This window comes from Leptidea sinapis, chromosome 27, assembly GCF_905404315.1.
Source record: "Leptidea sinapis chromosome 27, ilLepSina1.1, whole genome shotgun sequence".
NCBI classification, from domain to species: domain Eukaryota; kingdom Metazoa; phylum Arthropoda; class Insecta; order Lepidoptera; family Pieridae; genus Leptidea; species Leptidea sinapis.
The window spans coordinates 9,447,322-9,462,001 of NC_066291.1; positions in this window are offsets into that span (position 1 = coordinate 9,447,322).

Consider the following 14,680-nt stretch of genomic DNA (forward strand, 5'->3'; position numbering starts at 1 on the left):
TGTGACGTATTACCCCCGGGAAGAAACAATGGTGAAGGGACTAAATTTGTTTGTTCATTCAACAATGTAAACATGTTATTTTTCTATTTTATTATTTCTAATTGCTCTAGTGTTAGATGTGTATTCAAGCGAAATCCTTTTTCACATGTATGTAAAATATTAAAATTATTATTGTTTCCGAGTGAGCGACCGGTGTCAATTAAATGTTTCGCGAAGTGTGATTTTTCGGGATGATTATTCCTAAATGCGGCAATATGTTCTTTTAATATAATTTCGAAATTTCGACCTGATTGACCTATATATACCCCGTTACAAGTGTCGCAACTTAGTTTATAAACGCCGGTCTTTTCAGAATTATTTAATCGATCTTTGCCATTACATATTCGATTGATATTGTGATTCGTTCGGAAGGACACATTAATATTGCTTGTTTAAAGACAAATATTGGCGGAATTAACACTAAAGAAAACTCAAATCATTTGAATAATTATGGATTTCCGCAAAGTAACGCCTACTTCAATATTTTTTTTTTATTATTTTTAGTTAAAATAATTATAATAAAACTAAAATGCATTTGTCCACCTTGTTTTTTTTTAAATTTATTTAGTGGCACGGGATGCAAGACCATAAGCCAATGTCCACCTTGGGCGCTTCAAGTATTGCCAATAGATTAAAACATTTGGATGATATTGGCTAATTCTGCTCTGACGTGCAATCATCTAAAAGAATTTTGGCTAATTGTAGCTTAGGGCTGGATTCTAAATAGGATTGTATTATATAAAATCTCACTTATAAGTTTTAAATCTCGCAAATGTTATACATAGACTTAAGTGTGAAGCATTGTAATTTTTAGTTGATTTTTACTTGTGGAGGCTCATAAATGGCCTTTTCTTATTACCAATTACATTAAACTTTGTATTATGGCGACCAGCCCCCCTAATATAAATAAATTAATAAAACATATCGATATACAGATTTAATAAAATACTGATCTTTATTTAAGTCAGTAGATGTATTTAGTAAGCATTGTATGATAGTTCAAGTTCATTATTTTAGTTCCTACACTTCGAATGATATAAATGGATGTCGAATGTTTTATGACTAACATTAAAGCCAAACATAGATTTAGGTAAGTGCTGTTTCTCTAGTAGATCCGTTACCAGCATTTGAATTAGAAACCAAATTTAGTAGCCAGAACTAATCGTAACAGATTTAATAAAATACTGATCTTTATTTATGTCAGTAGATGTATTTAGTAGGCATTGTATGATAGATAGGTAGATATACATTTTTGCTTATTATTTGGTTGAGTTTTAGTAGCACACTTCGTCATGCTCGTTTATTTGTCATTATTTGTCGTGGGGTCGTGGGTCTGGTCGTTCCCTAATATACGGTTTGACAAAAGTGATGACTGGTCTACGCGCTATGCTCGTGAACGGGCGCTACGGTGCTTGTAGCGGCTGGTAGAAACTGTCATTAGGAAATCTGCTTCTGCCAATTCTTCTTATCAATCTTTCCGAAGTGGTGGTAAATTATGACTTTCACAAATGTAATTGTTAGATCTAATAAATAAATCTGATATGATTTAAAAAATCTGATTTGATTTAAACTATGATATGAGTATTTATATCGTTAGTAGTATATATTAGTATTATATATTGTTAGTAAGCATCTAGCTTACTCATCTAATACTTCTATTGGCATTAAGTAATTGTTGCAGGCTTTCAATTCAGTCTATCACGTTCGGTGGTAAGATATCTAAATAACCAACAAAATGAACCCAAACGATACGATATCAATACCTACTTTTTTTTTTTATGGAATAGGAGGACAAACGAGCGTATGGGTCACCTGGTGTTAAGTGATCACCGCCGCCCACACTCTCCTGCAACACCAGAGGAATCACAAGAGCGTTGCCGGCCTTTAAGGAAGGTGTACGCGCTTTTCTTGAAGGTACCCATATCGTATCGTCGCGGAAAAACCGCACAAGGAAGCTCATTCCACAGCTTCGTGGTACGAGGAAGAAAGCTCCTTGAAAACCGGACTGTGGAGGACCGCCACACATCCAGGTGGTGGGGATGATATCGTAACTTGTGGCGTGTCGTGCGAAGGTGAAATTCGGCGGCAGGAATCAGGTTGAACAGCTCTTCGGAACACTCCCCGTGATAAATGCGGTAGAAGACACACAATGAAGCGACGTCTCTACGCAACGCCAAGTGATCCAGCCGTTCACAGAGTACTGGGTCCCCGACAATTCGAGCTGCTCTGCGTTGCACGCGGTCAACTGGATCGAGCTGATACTGGGGTGCGCCAGACCAGAGATGACAGCAATACTCCATGTGAGGCCGGACCTGCGCTTTGTAGAGCGCTAGAAAGTGGGCCGGCTTGATGTATTGCCGTGCTCTATTTATGACGCCCAGTTTCTTTGGAGCCAGTTTGGCTTTGCCCTCCAGATGGCCACGGAATTGGCAATTGCTCGAGATTTCGAGACCCAGTATTCCGATACTAGGCGAGGCTTTAAGGGAAGTGTTCTCGAAGAGCGGTGATACTATACTTTGATCCAAGTACGGATTAATCTATATTAAGATCGCCAGAATAGGTTTAATGAGGGCAGCGCAGGACCGATCGTGATGAGGTTCTTTCGGGGAGGTCTTGGTTTAGCAGTGGACGTCTTCCGGCTGAAATGAATGGAAGAAGGAATGATGGAAGTATATTAAGTTTAATTACCAGCAAATCCAGTGGTAAGATGTCATCATCACCATATCATAAATAGCGAAAATATATGGATACATCTTTCCGTACTCGTCTATAAGCTACCAGTAATTGAAGTAGACTTCCTTCCAACTGATAGGATGAGCCCAAGGTTGGTCCGTATATTTCAAATCAACTATAAGTTCCATTACAAATATTACAAAAAGAGAAGAAACTAAACTAAGCTAGATTGAATTTAATGGGAGTTTTAAAAGGTTTTTTAAAGCAGTCCATCGGAGCCGCCGGCAGAACCAGTCTTAAAGGATATTATTGCTTTTAGTACATCACCATCATTAGCCCGTAGATGATTATTTATTTATTTATTGAAAAGACCAACAGCATAAACATTACAAATTAGTCTTAAAAATTAGTGTACATATAATAGCCAATTACAGGTCTCTCTATATAAACAAAAATCAACTAATGAGTTTTCAACTTAAATTACTTTAACTTATAAACAAAAAAATCGACTTAAATGAATTTCAACTTAATTTACTTTAACATAATAATATGTATAGTTTAAACATTAAAAGAATAATATTATGCGTATGAATGCGAATTTAATATATATATATCTATTATTATATTATGTTATAATCGGTTATAGTGTTTATTTTATGTTTGGATGTGTATGTGTGCGTGTAGTGTGTGTTTGTGTATATGTGCGTGTGTTAATGTACCTATTTGTTCGTTTTATATTGCTCCAGTAACATTTCTTGTATCTAGTGTATTCATTAATATTTTAATAATTTCTGTTTGAAGCTATTTTTACTGCGATTATGAATGTCGACATTCGAAAAAACTTCGTTGTAATGCTTACAAATTCTGTTAATGGGAGATTTTTTATCATAGTTCGTAGTGTAAAATGATAATGAAAAAAGAGGCGTATTTCTCGTTCGTTTTAGTGGTACATTGAAGTTAATACTAGCAAGTAATGTTGGGGAGTCCAGAAGATTAGTAATTATATTAAATAAGAACATTGTATCTAATAACGTTCGTCTGTCTACTAGTGAAATTATATTATGATGCATGCAGCCTTCTTTGTAGTTGGAAAAAATTTTATGACGAAAGTTAAGGTGCCTGATAAATTTAGCTTGAATCTTTTCAAGTTTTTCAATATATGTTATATAATGGGGCGACCAGATACAACTTGCGTACTCTAAGACACTACGCACGTATGCATAGTAAACAGATTTAATACATGCAAGGTCATTAAAAGGTTTGCAGGTACGTATCACAAAACCTAAGCTCTTGAACGCTTTATTCGCAACGTAATCAATATGCTCAGACATAGTTAGCTTGCTGTCAAAAATAACACCTAAATCCCTAACAACACCTACTTTATTAATAGGAATTCCATTTAGCGAGTATGTAAATTTTATCTTATTTACCTTACGACTAAACGACATCTGTTGACATTTAGGTGCATTAACTGAAATAAAATTGTTTTTATAATACTCAGATAGATTATTAAGAGTAATTTGTAATTCAATGCAGTCATTATGATTGTGTACTTTGTAAAATATTTTTTTATCATCTGCGTATAAAAGATGGATTAAAATATCTGTATATATCATAAATATATGCGTTGTAAAGCAATGGTCCCAGGTGCGATCCCTGTGGAATACCTGATGGAATTTTCACAAAATCCGATCTGTACCCACCTACAATCACTGCCTGAGATCGATTAGACAGGTATGATTTAATCCATCTTAACAGATCCCCATGTATACCTAGACTTTCTAATTTGGCTAGCAAGATGATGTGGTCTACGCGATCGAAGGCTTTTTCGAAATCAGTGTAAACCACATCAACTTGACCACCATTTTCCATATTTTTAAGGACAAACTGTATAAATTCAGCTAAGTTCGTCAGGGTTGACTTATGTTTAAGAAAACCGTGCTCTGAATGACTTACTCCATTCATAACTGTGGGATAAATTTGATCGTAGACAAGTTTTTCAAATATTTTACTAAATGTATTAAGCATTGAGATAGGTCTATAATTATCAATTTTGGATTTCGAATTTTTTTTATGAATAGGTATGATATTAGCCTCTTTCCATTTAGATGGAAATATGCCCTCTGATAAAGATCTGTCATAAATATATTTGAGAGGTTTAACTAACGCTCTGGCACAATTATGAATAAAGATAGGAGGAATATTATCGGGTCCGCTGGATTTATTAATATTAATCGTTTTGAGTAATCGTAATAATTTATTTTTACAGACGCCAGCCTTACCAATTGCATATGCGTCATTACATTTGGGTAATTGAAGACTGTCAAGGTTATAGTTTGAGGCGGGTTCGACAAAAACACTTTTAAAAAAAGTATTAAAACCATTACATATATCCGGGCCGTTGTTAAAGACTTGGGTGTTCAATGATAATGTCTTCGGGTTATTAGATTTTCGTCTCATGAGTTTCACGTAACGCCACATGTTTTTAGGACAAGTTTTAATATCTTTTTGAATTTTAGTTATAAATTTGTTATAAAGTTCACATTCTAAATTTTTCGGTCTAGCTCGAAGTAAAGAAAACTCAATATAGTCTAATGGATTGTTAAATCTTTTCCATTTAGCATGCATTTTAGATTTTTCTCTGATAATTTTATTGAGTGTATTATTGTACCAAATGGGATAGTGATTGTTCTTATTTATTTTATATTTAGGTACCATCAGGCTGATGCATGTATAAATTTCATCATAAAAACATTTTAATGCGCAATCTACCGTGTCACATGATTCAAAAATATTATGCCAATTAAGATTGTTTAGGTAATCTATAATTTTATTATAACTATATTTTTTAAAATTATACTTCTCTATTGAATTTTCTTCCATGAAATTAAGTGATATATTTGAAGCATCAATTATTAGACATGGATGCGCTGAATCCTCACTGACTAATGAGATTAACGAACGAGTCGTGGAGGCAGACAAGTTACTAAATACAAGATCTAAATTATTATTATATGAATTTTTAATAAAGTTATCGGAAAAAGATGGTTCCGGAATAACACAATTAGTATCTGGTGATGGGTGTTTACTTTGTAAAGCCAAAAGTATTTTATTTGAGTCGGGTGCCAAGATATCATTTGAAAAAATTATACATGCAGCACCTTTCACGTCACCGTCATTAACTTTCTGTTCTACTTTTCGAAAAAGGTTGAATTTTGGTTACTATTTAAAATATTGCCAAAGATATTTGGGTCAAAATAATTTGATTTTATTTTCTGTGTGAGTGAACTGTGGTCATCTTTTTTTGCATGTAAAGTTGAATATGCGAACAAAACTATCTTTTGAATTTTGGTTTACTGTAGATCGAATGACTTTGGAAAGTGCAGTTGCAACAATAATGCGAGCCCCTTTTGGAATTCGCTTTACTACTGGAACCGAATTCTTTAATTTTCCTAATAATTCAGAAAATTTTGTTGTAACATGATACGCGTTATTTGTCGAGGGCAAGGTGCTATGATGTATATCCGAAACTAACGCGGAACTGTGCTTTTTATCGTTGTTAATTTTTAAGCCTCTTGCACCTCTAAAATAGCGTGTAGGAGAGCATAGGTCACATTTCACAAGGTCACTGGCTTGGCTACAAACATTGTTTATGTTTTGATTATTATCACTCATTAATTCACTATTCCACCTGTAACTGCCCCTCTCTCAATATTGTCTCCAGCGTAAAGTACCTCGGAATCCACATAGACTCTAACCTAAAATGGCATACACAAATAGAAGCGTTAAAAGTGAGGCTGCGGAAATTAATATACATATTTAAGGCGAGGTTTTCCCAACACTTTAGGCAAAAAACACTTGTACGTATTTATCTATAGCGGTACATATATGTTCGACACGGGCATGGCTGAGACACTAGCCGAGCTATGCGAGTCAACGACCCCAACCCGGAAGGACCGCGTAATATTTTATAAAAACGGTTGCGCAAGAGTACGAAATGCTGTGATATTTTTATGCATTTTGAAGTGGAACTACTTTAGGCGCACGAGGGCAATTTTTTTTACAAATTAAACGAAAAAGAACGTCACGGATATTTGAGACGTTTTTGTTCAAGGGAGAGAGAGATTGACACCGATTGAGGGAGAGTATTTTTTACTCTCGGGCTTCCCTACTAGCCTTGTATCGTGCAGTTTTTTTTAATTCCAAGATGGCCGCCGCGCAAAATTATGATCACAACATTATGGGTATCGTGTCCGAGGTTCTCGAGGGTGCAGAGAACGATTGTGTGATCATTTTTGAAATACAAGATGGCCGCCGCTCATAATTATGATTTCAGCCATATGGATATCGTGTCCGAGGATCTCGAGGGTGAAGAGAACGATTGTGTGATCATTTTTGAAATCCAAGATGGCCGCCGCACAAAAACGCCGTCGTATCCGAGGTTCTCGAGAGTGCAGAGAACGAATTTGGGATCATTTTTTGAATGGCAAATTTGGCTGCCGCGCAAAATTATGATTTCAACAATATGGATATTGTTTTCGAGGTTCTCGAGGGTGTAGGAAACGAATTTGGGATCATTTTTGAAGTGAAACTACTTTGCCCGCATGAGGGTAAAGTTTTTACGGATCAAACGGAATAAAGTGTCACGAAAATGAAGGACGTTTTTATCCAAGAAGAGGGGAGGGAGATTGAGTCTGATTGAGATAGAGTTCCAGTAGTAGATAACGTTCATCAATACTAACAAAATGAGCACAATTTGGTACACCTATCTGTACTAGTCTACATCCGCTGGCAGGTATATGTCGGCCTTACGCCAGGGTTTCCTTGACCAGGGTCCACCATGAAGAAATACAACACTAATAATTTCTCAGTTTATTCAAGCACAACTGCTGGTATAGGTATGAACCGTCTTTACATAAAACAACCGCTTTTATAGCTTCCGTACAATATATGAAACATAGCTTCCGTACAATAGATGAAACAGAGTAGATACAACTTCTTTTAAAACACAAATACAATTAGGTGTTGTAAAATAATTCCTAAATACAGCTCAATAAATGTATTAGTGAATTTATATAACTTCAAATGATTTATATAATAGTTTGTTCATTTAATTTGGTAGAAGTAAGAAGATGGCGCTGCAAGCAAGTTTCGAAACATAATTAAGAAAGACTTAATGCATAAAATAATAAAGTTTGAAACAGAATAACGATATTAATTCTAATACAAATTAATTTGAACATTTTCACATTCAATTAAGTATTTTAACAATAAATAAAACATATCATAATCAAACAGTCAAAACAGTGTCTATTAAATTAGTTAACCTTAATAAATAACAGTTTTATGTTTACAAATAGCTATTTGTATTTAAATCTTATATATTTCAGATATATCAATAATAATATATTCATTTTAACGACAAACTTAAACATAAATATCAATAGTTGCAAACAATTGACGGTAGGTGGCGATTTGCGCCCATATATACCTATATCAAAAGCATCACCCATATAATATGTAGATTTAATTCCTTCCGGTACCAGGTACTCGACACGAAAACAAATTAACTACACTTACATACCAATATTACTCGTTCTCCTCATCTACATCAGAGAAATAAATTCTGACATTAACCTCTGTAGTATATTCTTGAATATTATCGGCTCAGACACACGCGCCCACTCACTTCCGTCGCTCACAGCGGACTGACTGTATCACGAAAGCACGTCCGCTAGAGATGACATAATGATAACTTTGACAACTAGCTTTCAGCTGACATTGATTTATGGTCATCATGAAATCAGATACACTACAACCTCTTTCTGAAAGATACTCAACACAACTCTCAAATATAATGTTATTTTACGAAAATAAGGGACAAGACGAGCAGGACGTTCAGCTGATGGTATTTGAGACGCCCTGCCCATTACAATGCAGTGCCGCTAAGAATCTTGAAAAACCCCAAAAATTCTGAGCGTCACTACAACTGCGCTCGTCAACTTAAGACATACGATGTTGTCTCATTTGCCCAGTAATTTCACTACCTACGGCGCCCTTCAGACTGAAACACAGTAATGCTTACACATTACTGCTTCACGGCAGAAATAGGCGCCATATTAGCTTAATCGTTGCCTATTTTATCATTAAATAACAATGGGCCTATTTCAAAAATGTATTTGTGTTAAGTTGGTACTTGGCTACAATAGCGTTCTATTGTATTTAGTGTAGTGCGCCATAATGTAATAAGTATAAAGTTTTGCAACATACATACCTACTCATACATTGGTGTATGAGTGGTATATGAGTTATAACTTACGACCTCATTGACCCACATCGTTCTTATGTGGTTGCAACTAAATCTGCTGCATGCAATCAAATAATATGCATAATTCATTTTTACATCTACACATACACATAAAATTAACAATTTTTAACTTCCTGCTAAGGAAATTGATATTTTTAAAAAATCGGGAAGTTATTCGGTTTACCCCATTTTGCAAAAATAGAATTTTCATCAGATCTCGACGTTCTGAGGTCCTCGGAAGCTTCCCTGTCCCTGACTACTCTCGCGAGGGTGTCACTATGTCTGTATATGTGTAAGCATGCAAACCTTTTATAAAACCTTAAGTTTTGACCGGTTTGATCGATTTCATCGCTGTTGGCGCTAGTCGAAAGAGCTTCGCCAAACTTAGATTTTGAATACAATTTGGACCGATTCGGACCGGTACAATTTGAGAAATCTGTTTGGTATAACTTTTAAATGGCTTTACCGAAAAAGGCGGTCAAATTTGTTCGAGAGAAACGAGTGAACGTTAAATTACTCCAAAATTCTTAATTCGATCAATTCAACCTTAAAGATTCTATATGAGGCTTAAAACTGCGTGAAAATCCGAGAGGTAATAAATTATTAAAAAGTTATTGTGGTTTGAAAATTCAAAAAAACAGTGTTATGTGAAATTTCTATCAGACTTTAATAGCATAGAAAAGCTATCTCTTTCAGCACAAAACAAGACATAAATTGCATTTTGAACTCGAAGAGCTCAAAAACATCAAAAGTGCAACTTTAAGCGCCCGCTAACTTAACTTTTAACTGGTATGGAATTTGCGGGAAGTTGCAGGGTTGGCTTTCAGGGTCAACCGTTTTCCTAAATTTTTTTATTGTAATAACCAATTTTTTAATATTTAGCAACCAAATTGCAGTGGGGCCCCCATATTGAAGGATTGGCGAATAGGTTTAGTTCTGCAGCATATGCGGTTAAGAAAATCAGACGGTTAACTGACATAGATACGGCGAGATTAGTATACTTTAGTTATTTTCATAGTATTATGTCCTATGGTATATTGTTATGGGACAGTGCGGCCGATATTAATACTATCTTTGTGCTGCAGAAGAGGGCTATTCGCGCGATTTATAACCTAGGTCCTAAAGAATCATTAAGAGAATAATTTAAAGAAATAAACATTTTGACTGTTGCTTCTCAATACATTTTTGATAATGTTTTGTATGTTCATAAGCACATTGAGAAATTTTGTAGAAACTGTGACATTCATAATGTTAACACGAGGAACAAACATAAACTTGTTATGCCTACTACACGGTTGGGTCGAGTTAGTAAGTCTTTTGTTGGGCGATGTATATGCTTCTACAATATGATCCCAGAAAATGTACAAAACTAATGTGTTACGAAATTTAAAAGAATTGTTAAAAAACGTTTGTGTGGGAAAGGTAGCATAAACGATTTTCTTAATGACACCACGGACTGGGATTAAAGCGAACACCCTCAGGCTCTTTAATTATAAATGTTTATTGTACGATATTACATTGTAAACCATATTTTATATAAAAAAAAAGCCCGCTGAGTTTCTTGCGCCCATTCTTCTCAGGTCTGAGGCAGTCTCTTTTGAATGGGTGGTAGATTTTGACGTTCAATAAGTGATTATTAATCCTATTTTGAATAAAAATATTTGAATTTGAATTTGAAAACCAATTTTTATTACCATTTATCGTTTTTATTGCAAAAAATTGAATGGTCCTTTCCAGTACGCAAACATACACATAATAATATGGATACTACGTTGTTAATAACCAATTACTTAATTCAAAGGATTCAAATTTTTAATTTGTAGAAAAAGTTTGAATACCTACTGGGTTAAAATGTTTATTTCAATATTGTAATAAAGAAGGTATGCAAATATTATTTAATAACAACCAATTAAAATATACTAACCGCATAATTTAGGTAAATAACGTTTATTTAAATATCATTAAATTATTGTTATATAATGAGAAAGAAATGATTATTTTTATTTTACATATTGAAATTTATGTAATTCTCGTCTCGTCCGCGTCGTCGATATAAGGCTGTCGGTGTGCGCGCGCATCGTTTATACTCTGATATTTTTTCCCCTACGCGCCTTTTAACTTCAAAAAAAGAAGAAAGTCTAACTTTTGTATGTTTGAAGTTAGTATTTTTTTTTAATTTTTTACTAGCTAGGATTACTGGAAGGATTGCCTCAAAGCCGGGGTGATAGGTCAGTCTCTTTTAATGCCCATACTATCAATCAAATTATTTATTTGGGTAAAAAAACATTGTATTATTATTGTTATGATGGCACAATCTTAAAGTTTCCCATGTTTCGCCAGGTTTAACTACGTATGCAAATTAATTTCTTTCTTTTCTTCTAGAGAAATACTAGAAGTTTTCACTTCAAAGATATTGTGATTAACATATTGTCGAAACTATATTATATTGATAGATTAATTGTAGATATATTATTAAATCGAAAGGGTTCTGAGAAATATTTTTATCGAGCATCAGCTTATTCGTTATATCACTTTCACTCTTCAATAATTTGACGTAACTATGCACGTGACGATACACGAAATACATACACGACCCGGAACAAATTAATTCTAAATACGATCACTAAAATTGGCTTGATCATAAAAATAATAAAGCCTCAATTTTACATTCGTCTACACTCTAGACTAATTGATTGCCCCCCATCTTCTAGAGTGTTCGCAATAACTTCATCATACCTACTAGTAGTCCGCTCCAAAAAATACATTCACATTCTATCAACACCTAATTTTTTTTGGAAAGAAGACTGTCGCGCAAACCCGATTAGACCTAGGCACCTTAAGGAACAGGCGCTCCCTCAAATCCAACAGATGACCACAAAGGGGAGCATCCGCTCCTTCAACAACAATATGACTTTATTTAATTATAAGAAGAAGTAGACAGCAAGGAGCAACCACTCACGTCCCAATGACCCGCCCGTTTCCATAGGGGGAGCGAGAATGTTGCTGCAGGGGGCGATAAGCCCGGATCAGCATTGTTGTTGCAGTAAGGTGCCGTAGTTGCCGTTCTGCTAAAAAAAATGCGATTGCGCTCATAGTTCAGGACTTGATAGAGGCTGATGCATTACCATTGAAAGTTGCAACTAGGTAAGAAATATCAATAGCTTCTCTTCAAAGTTCTAAGAGCAATAAGGATAGCGCTTGCAAGAGAAATCATATGGGTGATCAAATTTTAAACTTAAGAATATGATTATGATGTGAGGACCGACAGAGTATTAATTGTGTTTTGCTTAGGTATGATTTTACTGTAATAAAAAAAATCTACAGTACGTAAATGGGTACTATAGACTTCTTAGGCGTAAACTAATCTATTCCGGCGATCTGAATGAGGGCAGCGCAGAACCGATTGTCGTGGAGATCTTTGGGGGAGGCCTTTGACCAGCAAAAGACGTCTTCCGGTTGAATAAATAAATAAATATAATGATGATAGCGGAATACTGTTCCGAAAAGTAGATGACGCTCATTTCTGGGTTCTCATTATATCGCAAACTTTTTTGAAACTCTAGGCAAGCATACCTACCATACGAATCTGCAGTAACTGTGCTTTGATTATATAGCGTTATTGTAGAATAATTTACAGGCAATGACTATCATACGGGGACCATCGAGTGCAAAGCTATCATAACCATGCAGATATTTTGCACTAGGCTCATACTAAAATATCTAATTCAGTACGAATTTGCAGAAATATATTTTTTATGATTGTCCATCAGTATGTCAAAGTCAAAGGCAAATAAATTTTATTTAATTAGTCTTATATTAAGCGCTTTGAATCGTCACTACAAATATATCTTTTAAATTACTGAATCTTTCATGTGTTCGGAAAAAGTAGAGCTCGTGAGAAGAACATACAAGAAACTCAACGGCAACTCTTTTCAATTAATAGAGTATTTTCCAACGTCTGTAATATACAAAACAAATCAGTTTGTAAGGTGCTGCATCCAATATATTTATTTTATTTATTTATATTTAATATTTTTAAGAAAGCCAACAGCTGGTTTTACATACATTAAAATAATTAACAAACATAATTCGTTCGAGCTAATAATAGGCTTCCACATGTACATAGGAACAAGTATAATATTATTAAATGTAACATATTAATTACAAACAAACAACACAAGTATAATTAAAAATTATTAAATAAAACTTCATAAAATTATTAAATAAAATCTTCTCGCACTCCTATCGCCAGTTGAGAGCATGATCAAAAAAGAGTAATTTCATTCCTAATGTTAATTTGTTAATCACTGCTAAATTGTTTTACCAAATGGGCTCTAATTGATAATATGAATTGTGTTAGTTAAAAGCATTTTAAGTACCAAATATTTAACAAAAAGTAATAAAGAATAAACTGTATCCTTAAATATAAATTACCCTATATGGGATGCATCAACCACTAGAGCTTGAATTCATTGTTTGTGTAAAGATGCTGTTGCTTATATAATAATATAATATAATCTTATATATAAAAATGAATTGCTGTTCGTTAGTCTCGCTAAAACTCGAGAACGGCTGGACCGATTTGGCTAATTTTGGTCTTGAATTATTTGTGGAAGTCCAGGGAAGGTTTAAACGGCGAGTAAATAGGAAAATGCTGCTAAATTAAATAAAAACAATAAATTTGTTTTTCCTTTGATGTGTCCATACATAATTTCTATGAGAGATTTATTGACGCACGGTTTGACAGTTCTGCTGTGAAACAATTTCATTACGACAGCAGGGTGCATATTTTATTAAGTAATTTTTGATGTTATGGTATATTATTCACAAATTTATATAAAAACATTATTTTATTTATTATATACAGAACAACGTCTGCCGGGTCAGCTAGTTATATATAAAAATGAATTGCTGTTCGTTAGTCTCGCTAAAACTCGAGAACGGCTGGACCGATTTGGCAAATTTAGGTCTTGAATTATTTGTCGAAGTCCAGGGAAGGTTTAAACGGTGAGTAAATAGGAAAATGCTGCTAAATTAAATAAAAACAACAAATTTGTTTTTCCTTTGATGTGTCCATACATAATTTCTATGAGAGATTTATTGACGCACGGTTTGACAGTTCTGCTGTGAAACAATTTCATTACGACAGCAGGGTGCATATTTTACGAAGTAATTTTTGATGTTATGATATATTATTGACAAATTCATATAAAAACATTGTTTTATTTATTATATACAGAACAACGTCTGTCGGGTCAGCTAGTATAATTATATTAAAGATATGTGCTACATTCATGAGATTCCACAATCCTTACATTATGAATAATTATGTTAGGTTGACCAGGAGCATTGTTTTCCATACATCCTCTATATATTCTTTAATCGTATAGTAGGCTTTTTGAATAAGGCGAGTCTTCATGTTTTTTTTTTAAATTTAGCAGGAGTTAGAGATGTAACATTACTTGGAAATTTATTAAAGAACATATAAATGAGTTTTGTATGTATTACCGAGTCTCATATTTTTTTGGAATTGCTCTTTAATTCTTATTCTTGTATTGATATCATGTATATCTTTATTTTGAATGTATTCATTCCTTCTATTATTAATCATCCATATATTATTATAAATGAACTGGCATGCTATTGTCAGAACACCTATTT